Here is a 10,000-nt window from a genome sequence, read left to right as displayed (position 1 = left end):
TCATCTGTAATTTCCTTGTTGTTAAGACGGGCTTCCGCTTTGCTCCGCTCCTCCTCTCCTCCGCTCTTCCGCTCCGGGCCCTGGAACTCCCGATCCGCGGGACTTCGGTGAATTCCGGGCCAGTTTTTTTGCTCTTCTGCTCTCCTCCCCTCCTCCGCTTCTTCGCTCCCCCGCTTTGGACCCTGGAACTCTTGAACAGGGCCGGGCTTCTGCCCTCCGCCTCTCCTCTGCTCATCCGCTCCAGGCCCTGGCACTCCCTGTGATCCAGTCATTCGCATGTGCGTGCCCGGAGGTCCGGGAGCTCCACTCAAACGTCCGGGGGGGGTAAGGGTAAGGGGTCCTGTCCCTCTCCCCCCCTCCTCGCCGCCTCTGAGAAGAGAAACATCTCCTCCACTCCTCCGCTCCTCCGCTGCGGAACCAGGTATTACCGATCCGCCGGACTCAGGCGAATTGCAGAAAGGGGTTTTGCCGTCCTCCGCTCCTCCGCTCCTCCGCTCCTCCGTTTCGGGCCCTGGAACTCCCGAACCGCTGGACACAAGCGAATCACGGTCCGGGCTTCTGCTCTCCTCCGCTCCTCACCTCATCCGCTCCAGGCCCTGGTACTCCGTGTCCGCGGGAACCCCCCCCAACCCACAAAAACAAACTCTCACACACACACAAACACACGCACACACACACACACACACACACACACAAACACACAAACACACACAGACACACCTGAACTCATCATAGCTGTGCTAATAGCATTGGCCGAAACGTTTCCACAACCAAACCGACATTAGCTCATCCACTCATTCACATATGTGTGTGCCCGGAGGTCCGGGAGCTCCAGTCATAAGTCCGGGTGATCTATGTCCGGAGAAGGCTCACATTAGCCGCTCTAAGGGGTCCTGCTGCCCCCCAGCTTCCCGGCCTTTGAGAAGAGACACATAACTCCGCTCTTCCGCTTCTCCGCTATGGGCCCTGGTACTCCCGATCCTCCGAACTCAGGTGAATTGCGTGACGTGCTTCTGCTCTACTATAAGCCCCTACACACTTCGAACACGGCTGTTATCACCCTGTTACTGCATTTCAATGACACCCATTTGCTTTCGATCTCAGTGTCTGCCACCGTACGGAAAAAGCGGGGGGGTGGGGGGTGGGGGGGCATAAGCGCATTCGTGCTGTAAGTAATCAGAAGTTAATAGTGTTAACGGTTTGCGAGAAATTTTTAATGCTAGACAAAAAAAGAAAATTAAAAGGATATAATTAAATAAATAGATAGAAAAATAAAATTAAAAACGAAAAAAAAAAAATTGTGAGGGGAATATAACATGTAATTAAGTTGGCGGTTCACAGGGAATCTCAGACATCAAACTGTTTTTAATTGAACATAAATAGTACACCCAAATATACAAATGTACAAATAAACATAGCAAGGTAGAACTGAATGTCAATGAAACAACCAGGCATGAGGAAGCAACGGACATGAGGACATTTGTTCTGTATGTAATGAGAAGTTAATAGTGTTACAGGTTTGTGAGAAATTTACAGTGCTAGACAAAAAACGAAATTAAAAGGAAATAATTAGATAAATAGATAGACAAATGAAATTAAAACCAAAAAAAAAAAATGCAAGGGGAATACGACATGTAATTAAGTTGGCGATTCACAAGGAATCTCAGACATCAAACTGTATATTTTTTGTTGTTTATATATAAACATATATAAACAAACATATATTGTTTGTTGTTTATTTTTGGGATATATTGAGGAATATTTAATGGAAAGGAGTCACAATCGCTTTTTGACAATGTCGAAGTGTATACGTGGCTATAGAATTTAAAGTTTTCATTAGAAATTATAGCCTCATCTGTAATTTCCTTGTTGTTAAGACGGGCTTAGCTTTGCTCCGCTCCTCCTCTCCTCCGCTCCTCCGCTCTTCCGCTCCGGGCCCTGGAACTCCCGATCCGCGGGACTTCGGTGAATTCCGGGCCAGTTTTTTGCTCTTCTGCTCTCCTCCCCTCCTCCGCTTCTTCGCTCCCCCGCTTTGGACCCTGGAACTCTTGAACAGGGCCGGGCTTCTGCCCTCCGCCTCTCCTCTGCTCATCCGCTCCAGGCCCTGGCACTCCCTGTGATCCAGTCATTCGCATGTGCGTGCCCGGAGGTCCGGGAGCTCCACTCAAACGTCCGGGGGGGATAAGGGTAAGGGGTCCTGCCCCCCCCCCCTCGCCGCCTCTGAGAAGAGAAACATCTCCTCCACTCCTCCGCTCATCCGCTGCGGAACCAGGTACTACCGATCCGCCGGACTCAGGCGAATTGCAGAAAGGGGTTTTGCTGTCCTCCGCTCCTCCGCTCCTCCGCTCCTCCGCTCCTCCGCTCCTCCGCTCCTCCGCTCCTCCGTTTCGGGCCCTGGAACTCCCGAGCCGCTGGACACAAGCGAATCACGGTCCGGGCTTCTGCTCTCCTCCGCTCCTCACCTCATCCGCTCCAGGCCCTGGTACTCCGTGTCCGCGGGAACCCCCCCCAACCCACAAAAACAAACTCTCACACACACACAAACACACGCACACACACACACACACACACACACACACACAAACACACAAACACACACAGACACACCTGAACTCATCATCGCTGTGCTGATAGCATTGGCCGAAACGTATCCACAACCAAACCAACATTAGCTCATCCAGTCATTCACATATGTGTGTGCCCAGAGGTCCGGGAGCTCCAGTCATAACTCCGGGTGATCTCTGTCCGGAGTAGGCTCACCTTAGCCGGTCTAAGGGGTCCTGCTGCCCCCCAGCTTCCCCGCCTTTGAGAAGAGACACATAACTCCGCTCTTCCGCTTCTCCGCTATGGGCCCTGGTACTCCCGATCCTCCGAACTCAGGTGAATTGCGTGACGTGCTTCTGCTCTCCTATAAGCCCCTACACACTTCGAACACGGCTGTTATCACCCTGTTACTGCATTTCAATGACACCCATTTGCTTTCGATCTCAGTGTCTGCCTCCGTACGGAAAAAGCGGGATGGGTGGGGGGGCATAAGCGCAATCGTGCTGTAAGTAATCAGAAGTTAATAGTGTTAACGGTTTGCGAGAAATTTTTAATGCTAGACAAAAAAAGAAAATTAGAAGGATATAATTAAATAAATAGATAGAAAAATAAAATTAAAAACGAAAAAAAAAAATTGTGAGGGGAATATAACATGTAATTAAGTTGGCGGTTCACAAGGAATCTCAGACATCAAACTGTTTTTAATTGAACATAAATAGTACACCCAAATATACAAATGTACAAATAAACATAGCAAGGTAGAACTGAATGTCAATGAAACAACCAGGGATGAGGAAGCAACGGACATCAGGACATTTGTTCTGTATGTAATGAGAAGTTAATAGTGTTACAGGTTTGTGAGAAATTTACAGTGCGAGACAAAAAAAGAAATTAAAAGGAAGTAATTAAATCAATAGATAGACAAATAAGAAATTAAAACGAAAAAAAAAAAAAAAATTGCAAGGGGAATGTAACATGTAATCAAGTTGTTTTTTTTTTTTTGTTTTTTTTTTTTACCAAAAAAAAAAGGAACCTCGGACATGGGTAACTATATTTTTTAGTTTTTGGATTTTTCCATAAGTTTTAAGGATTTTTTTTTTTTTTTTTATATTTCAAAATCGTTTATGAAGACATTAAAATTTGGGGAGCATTTTTGCATTCTGTTCTTGTGAATGAAGAACTTGGCCAGGCCTAAAAGAACATTGACACAGAGTTCATCTGTTATGTTGCTTATAAGTAAACAGAATGTTATATCATCTTTTGAGAAGGAAACTGGTGACGATGGAATGAGAAGGAGAAAAAATATATGGTCAGTGGTTTCAATGTTGTCTTCAAAAAATGTACAAATATTATCTTCAAAATTAAAGCGTACCCTCGATAATTCCTTAGATGGGTAGATGTCAGTCATAATTTTGAAGTGGGTCTCTTTTGCCTTGGGGGTATGGGTAGAGTCAGATACATAGTTCGCAGCGTGGCAATCGATTCCTCATCAAATTTATTTAAAATATCCTTTTTTTTTTTTTTGACGTCCAGGGAATAAGTTTCCTGTGAAACATTTCCTAATAAAGGAGTTGCCGCGCTTTCTGTCCACAATTGAGATTCCCTGGAGTGATAGTCGGGGTAACTGTGGTTGTACGGTTCGGTGCGTCATTATATTTTTGGTCAGGAATACAAATTGTCGAGGCAGTGCGTTTCGTAACTTTAGCAACTCTAATATGGGAGGCTTGAATCTGTGTGTAGTACAGAACTGCTCATTGTCCAGAGGACTGCCAGTGTCATCCATCAAGTCAATTATCGACCATATACCTTTCTCAAAGCATTCCTTGTAAAACAGAGGTTTGTTGCCATGCAGTACATATCGATTGTTCCAAACTATTATACTGTGTGGTGAGAAATTGTGTACGTATATCATTTTCCAGTATAATAATATTTGTTTATGGAACTCTGAACATTTGACAGGAATCTTGTTGATATCCAAGTCAGAGATAAGCAGAAGACTCAGGCCGCCGACTTTGTTGAATAAGTAGTTTGGAGTACAATACCAGAAAGAACGATGAGGTTTGATCCAGGATTTCAACCAGTTCACCTTCAATGTCCCATTCAAGCAGTCCGACTCTATCACTTTCAGCCCTCCTTCACTTGTTTCTTTCACCATATGTGATTTTTCTTAGATGGTGTGGTCTGTTCCTCCAGATAAAGTTGAAATTGATTTGGTTAACAGATTTTACGAGTTGATTTGGAGCAGCATTGGAATACGCTGGGTATATACATCTGGATAAACACATCCATTTTAGTCAAATATATCCGGCCTAATATTGATAAATCTCTCTGGAGCCATATATTAGAATTAAGCTTTACTTTGATTCAGTTTAGATTCAATGTTCCTGGATTGATTTAACGTTTGGTCCTTGGATAGGAAAATGCTCAAGTATTTTATTTCTGATTTCATAGAAACATCGCTGATTTCCTTTAGTGGCGAGTCATGCAGCGCAAGAAGTTTGCATTTCTTTAAGTTTAATGACAATCCTGAAGCCTTGGAGAATGTTTTGTTTTTTTTCAGCACTTATTGGGACTTGATGTTCATTTTTCAAAACTAAGGTTGTGTCATCCGCCAGCAGGCTAATAACAATTTCTGTCCCCAACATTACTTCTGTCCCACACGTATACACACACACACACACACACACACACACACACACACACACACACACACACACCTTAATTCCACTCTTTTATATACGCATGTCTGGAGTTCCGGGAGCTCGTTCTCAACGTTCTGGGGATAATCATAGCTGTGCTGATAGCATTGGCCGAAACGTATCCACAACCAAACCAACATTAGCTCATCCACTCATTCACATATGTGTGTGCCCAGAGGTCCGGGAGCTCCAGTCATAAGTCCGGGTGATCTATGTCCGGAGAAGGCTCACATTAGCCGGTCTAAGGGGTCCTGCTGCCCCCCAGTTTCCCCGCCTTTGAGAAGAGACACATAACTCCGCTCTTCCGCTTCTCCGCTATGGGCCCTGGTACTCCCGATCCTCCGAACTCAGGTGAATTGCGTGACGTGCTTCTGCTCTCCTATAAGCCCCTACACACTTCGAACACGGCTGTTATCACCCTGTTACTGCATTTCAATGACACCCATTTGCTTTCGATCTCAGTGTCTGCCACCGTACGGAAAAAGCGGGGGGTGGGGGGGCATAAGCGCATTCGTGCTGTAAGTAATCAGAAGTTAATAGTGTTAACGGTTTGCGAGAAATTTTTAATGCTAGACAAAAAAAGAAAATTAAAAGGATATAATTAAATAAATAGATAGAAAAATAAAATTAAAAACGAAAAAAAAAAATTGTGAGGGGAATATAACATGTAATTAAGTTGGCGGTTCACAAGGAATCTCAGACATCAAACTGTTTTTAATTGAACATAAATAGTACACCCAAATATACAAATGTACAAATAAACATAGCAAGGTAGAACTGAATGTCAATGAAACAACCAGGGATGAGGAAGCAACGGACATCAGGACATTTGTTCTGTATGTAATGAGAAGTTAATAGTGTTACAGGTTTGTGAGAAATTTACAGTGCGAGACAAAAAAAGAAATTAAAAGGAAGTAATTAAATCAATAGATAGACAAATAAGAAATTAAAACGAAAAAAAAAAAAAAAAAATTGCAAGGGGAATGTAACATGTAATCAAGTTGGTTTTTTTTTTTTGTTTTTTTTTTTTTTACCAAAAAAAAAAGGAACCTCGGACATGGGTAACTATATTTTTTAGTTTTCGGATTTTTCCATAAGTTTTAAGGATTTTTTTTTTTTTTTTTTTATATTTCAAAATCGTTTATGAAGACATTAAAATTTGGGGAGCATTTTTGCATTCTGTTCTTGTGAATGAAGAACTTGGCCAGGCCTAAAAGAACATTGACACAGAGTTCATCTGTTATGTTGCTTATAAGTAAACAGAATGTTATATCATCTTTTGAGAAGGAAACTGGTGACGATGGAATGAGAAGGAGAAAAAATATATGGTCAGTGGTTTCAATGTTGTCTTCACAAAATGTACAAATATTATCTTCAAAATTAAAGCGTACCCTCGATAATTCCTTAGATGGGTAGATGTCAGTCATAATTTTGAAGTGGGTCTCTTTTGCCTTGGGGGTATGGGTAGAGTCAGATACATGGTTCGCAGCGTGGCAATCGATTCCTCATCAAATTTATTTAAAATATCCTTTTTTTTTTTTTTGACCTCCAGGGAATAAGTTTCCTGTGAAACATTTCCTAATAAAGGAGTTGCCGCGCTTTCTGTCCACAATTGAGATTCCCTGGAGTGATAGTCGGGGTAACTGTGGTTGTACGGTTCGGTGCGTCATTATATTTTTGGTCAGGAATACAAATTGTCGAGGCAGTGCGTTTCGTAACTTTAGCAACTCTAATATGGGAGGCTTGAATCTGTGTGTAGTACAGAACTGCTCATTGTCCAGAGGACTGCCAGTGTCATCCATCAAGTCAATTATCGACCATATACCTTTCTCAAAGCATTCCTTGTAAAACAGAGGTTTGTTGCCATGCAGTACATATCGATTGTTCCAAACTATTATACTGTGTGGTGAGAAATTGTGTACGTATATCATTTTCCAGTATAATAATATTTGTTTATGGAACTCTGAACATTTGACAGGAATCTTGTTGATATCCAAGTCAGAGATAAGCAGAAGACTCAGGCCGCCGACTTTGTTGAATAAGTAGTTTGGAGTACAATACCAGAAAGAACGATGAGGTTTGATCCAGGATTTCAACCAGTTCACCTTCAATGTCCCATTCAAGCAGTCCGACTCTATCACTTTCAGCCCTCCTTCACTTGTTTCTTTCACCATATGTGATTTTTCTTAGATGGTGTGGTCTGTTCCTCCAGATAAAGTTGAAATTGATTTGGTTAACAGATTTTACGAGTTGATTTGGAGCAGCATTGGAATACGCTGGGTATATACATCTGGATAAACACATCCATTTTAGTCAAATATATCCGGCCTAATATTGATAAATCTCTCTGGAGCCATATATTAGAATTAAGCTTTACTTTGATTCAGTTTAGATTCAATGTTCCTGGATTGATTTAACGTTTGGTCCTTGGATAGGAAAATGCTCAAGTATTTTATTTCTGATTTCATGGAAACATCGCTGATTTCCTTTAGTGGCGAGTCATGCAGCGCAAGAAGTTTGCATTTCTTTAAGTTTAATGACAATCCTGAAGCCTTGGAGAATGTTTTGGTTGTTTTCGGCACTTATTGGGACTTGATGTTCATTTTTCAAAACTAAGGTTGTGTCATCTGCCAGCAGGCTAATAACAATTTCAGTCCCCAGCACGTCTAACTTTTGGATATCGTTGCTCTTTTCAACATAAACGGCTAGCATTTCGGTAGCAATTATAAATAAATAGGGTGAGATGGGGCAACCTTGGGGGATTCCCACATCAACATGGAAGCTCGGAGTGGTGCCGCTTGGCAGGGTGACACAGCTATGAATATTCTCATAGAGCCCACGGATCACATTCCTGAATATTTAACCAAATCCAAAATGTTCGAGCGTTGCTATGATAAATGGATGTTCGACCGAGTCAAAGGCTTTAGAAAAGTCCAAGAAGGATATGCGGCCATTATCTTCAATGCGATACGCCTCTAAACCCATCGCTCGCCCCGACTCGGGGAATCCTAGAGCCTACTTGCACCCCCGCCCTAACTTAACTCCCTCACTCGTGGAGCTCCCTGAGCTCCACACATCCCGGAGCATCACGCCGACTCATTCACATTTGAATGATTGTCTTTATTTTATGTCCGCTAGATAGAGGCATCCGCACATGCGCATCAGTGGAGCTTCAGGCCGGCTGAGGCATGGACTGAAAATCATAAAGACATGTGTGATGAGCTAAAAGGAAGATAAGCATATTTTTATAATAAATGTAAGAAAGAGAGGGTAATGCAGCCTCAGGGCGGCACTGGCCCGTGTCTCTCCAAGCCTGCCTTTGGGGGGGGGGGGGGGCACGGAGCAGTGTCTCCCTGTGCCGGTCCCAAGCCCGGATAAATGCAGAGGGTTGCGTCAGGAGGGGCATCCGGCGTAAAACGTTTGCCAAAACCAAACATGCGAGTCAACCATAACTATACCATACCGGATGGGTCGCGGACCGGGTTAACAACGACCGCCATTGGTACTGATGACCTACAGGGTACTAATGGAAATCGGGCTACTGTGGGTCGAAGAACAAGAAGAAGAAGAAGAGGAGGAGTGCGTGTTCGGAAGCAGAGAGAGAGGAGGAAAGGAAAGAGCCTGGGACTGAGAGTAGGGACTTTGAATATTGGGACTATGACAGGAAAAGGTAGAGAGTTGATGGACACGATGCAGAGAAGGAAGCTGGATATACTGTGTGTCCAGGAGACCAGGTGGAAGGGTAGTAAGGCTAGAAGCTTAGGAGCAGGCTTTAAGTTATACTATTATGGTGCTGACAAGAAGAGAAATGGAGTAGGAGTCATCTTGAAGGAGGAGTTTGTAAGGAACGTCCTAGAGGTGAAAAGAATGTCAGATAGACTTATGAGTCTGAAATTGGAAATTGAAGGTGTGATGCTCAGTGTTGTTAGTGGCTATGCGCCACAGGTGGGATGTGAACCTGAAGAGAAGGAGAAGTTCTGGAATGAGTTGGATGAAGTGATGCAGAATATTCCCAGAAATGAGAGAGTGGTAATTGGTGCAGACTTCAATGGACATGTTGGTGAAGGCAATAGAGGGGATGAAGAAGTGATGGGCAGATATGGTATCCAGGATAGGAATGCAGAGGGACAGATGGTGGTAGATTTTGCAAAAGGGATGGAAATGGGTGTAGTGAATACCTTTTTCCAGAAAAAACAGGAACATAGGGTAACTTATAAGAGCGGAGGTAGGAGCACGCAGGTAGACTACATCTTGTATAGACGAGGTAACCTGAAAGAGATCGGTGACTGCAAAGTAGTTGTAGGTGGGCGTGTAGCCAGACAGCATAGGATGGCGGTTTGTGCGACGACTCTGGTGACAAGGTAGATGACGAGGACAAAGGCAGAGCAGAGGACAAAGTGGTGGAAGCTGAAAAGGGAGGAGCGTTGCACCGTTTTCAGGGAGGAGTTGAGAAAGGGTCTGGGTGGTCAGGGTGAGCTGCCAGATGATTGGACAACAACAGCTAGTGTTATCAGGGAGACAGGTAGAAGAGTACTCGGTTTGTCATCTGGAAGGAAAGTTGATAAGGAGACTTGGTGGTGGAATGAGGAAGTGCAGGAGTATATACGGAGAAAGCGGTTAGCGAAGAAGAAGTGGGATACTGAGAGGACTGAAGAGAACAGAAAGCAGTTCAGGGAGATGCGGCGAAAGGTAAAGATGGCGGTAGCGAAGGCAAAACAAAGGGCGTATGATGACTTGTATGCTCAGTTGGATAGTAA

The sequence above is a fragment of the Fistularia commersonii genome, unplaced genomic scaffold (assembly GCF_037954325.1).
Source record: "Fistularia commersonii isolate RoL2024-O1a breed Wild unplaced genomic scaffold, RoL_Fcom_v1.0 HiC_scaffold_96, whole genome shotgun sequence".
Lineage (NCBI taxonomy): Eukaryota > Metazoa > Chordata > Actinopteri > Syngnathiformes > Fistulariidae > Fistularia > Fistularia commersonii.
This window is presented reverse-complemented; position numbering follows the sequence as displayed.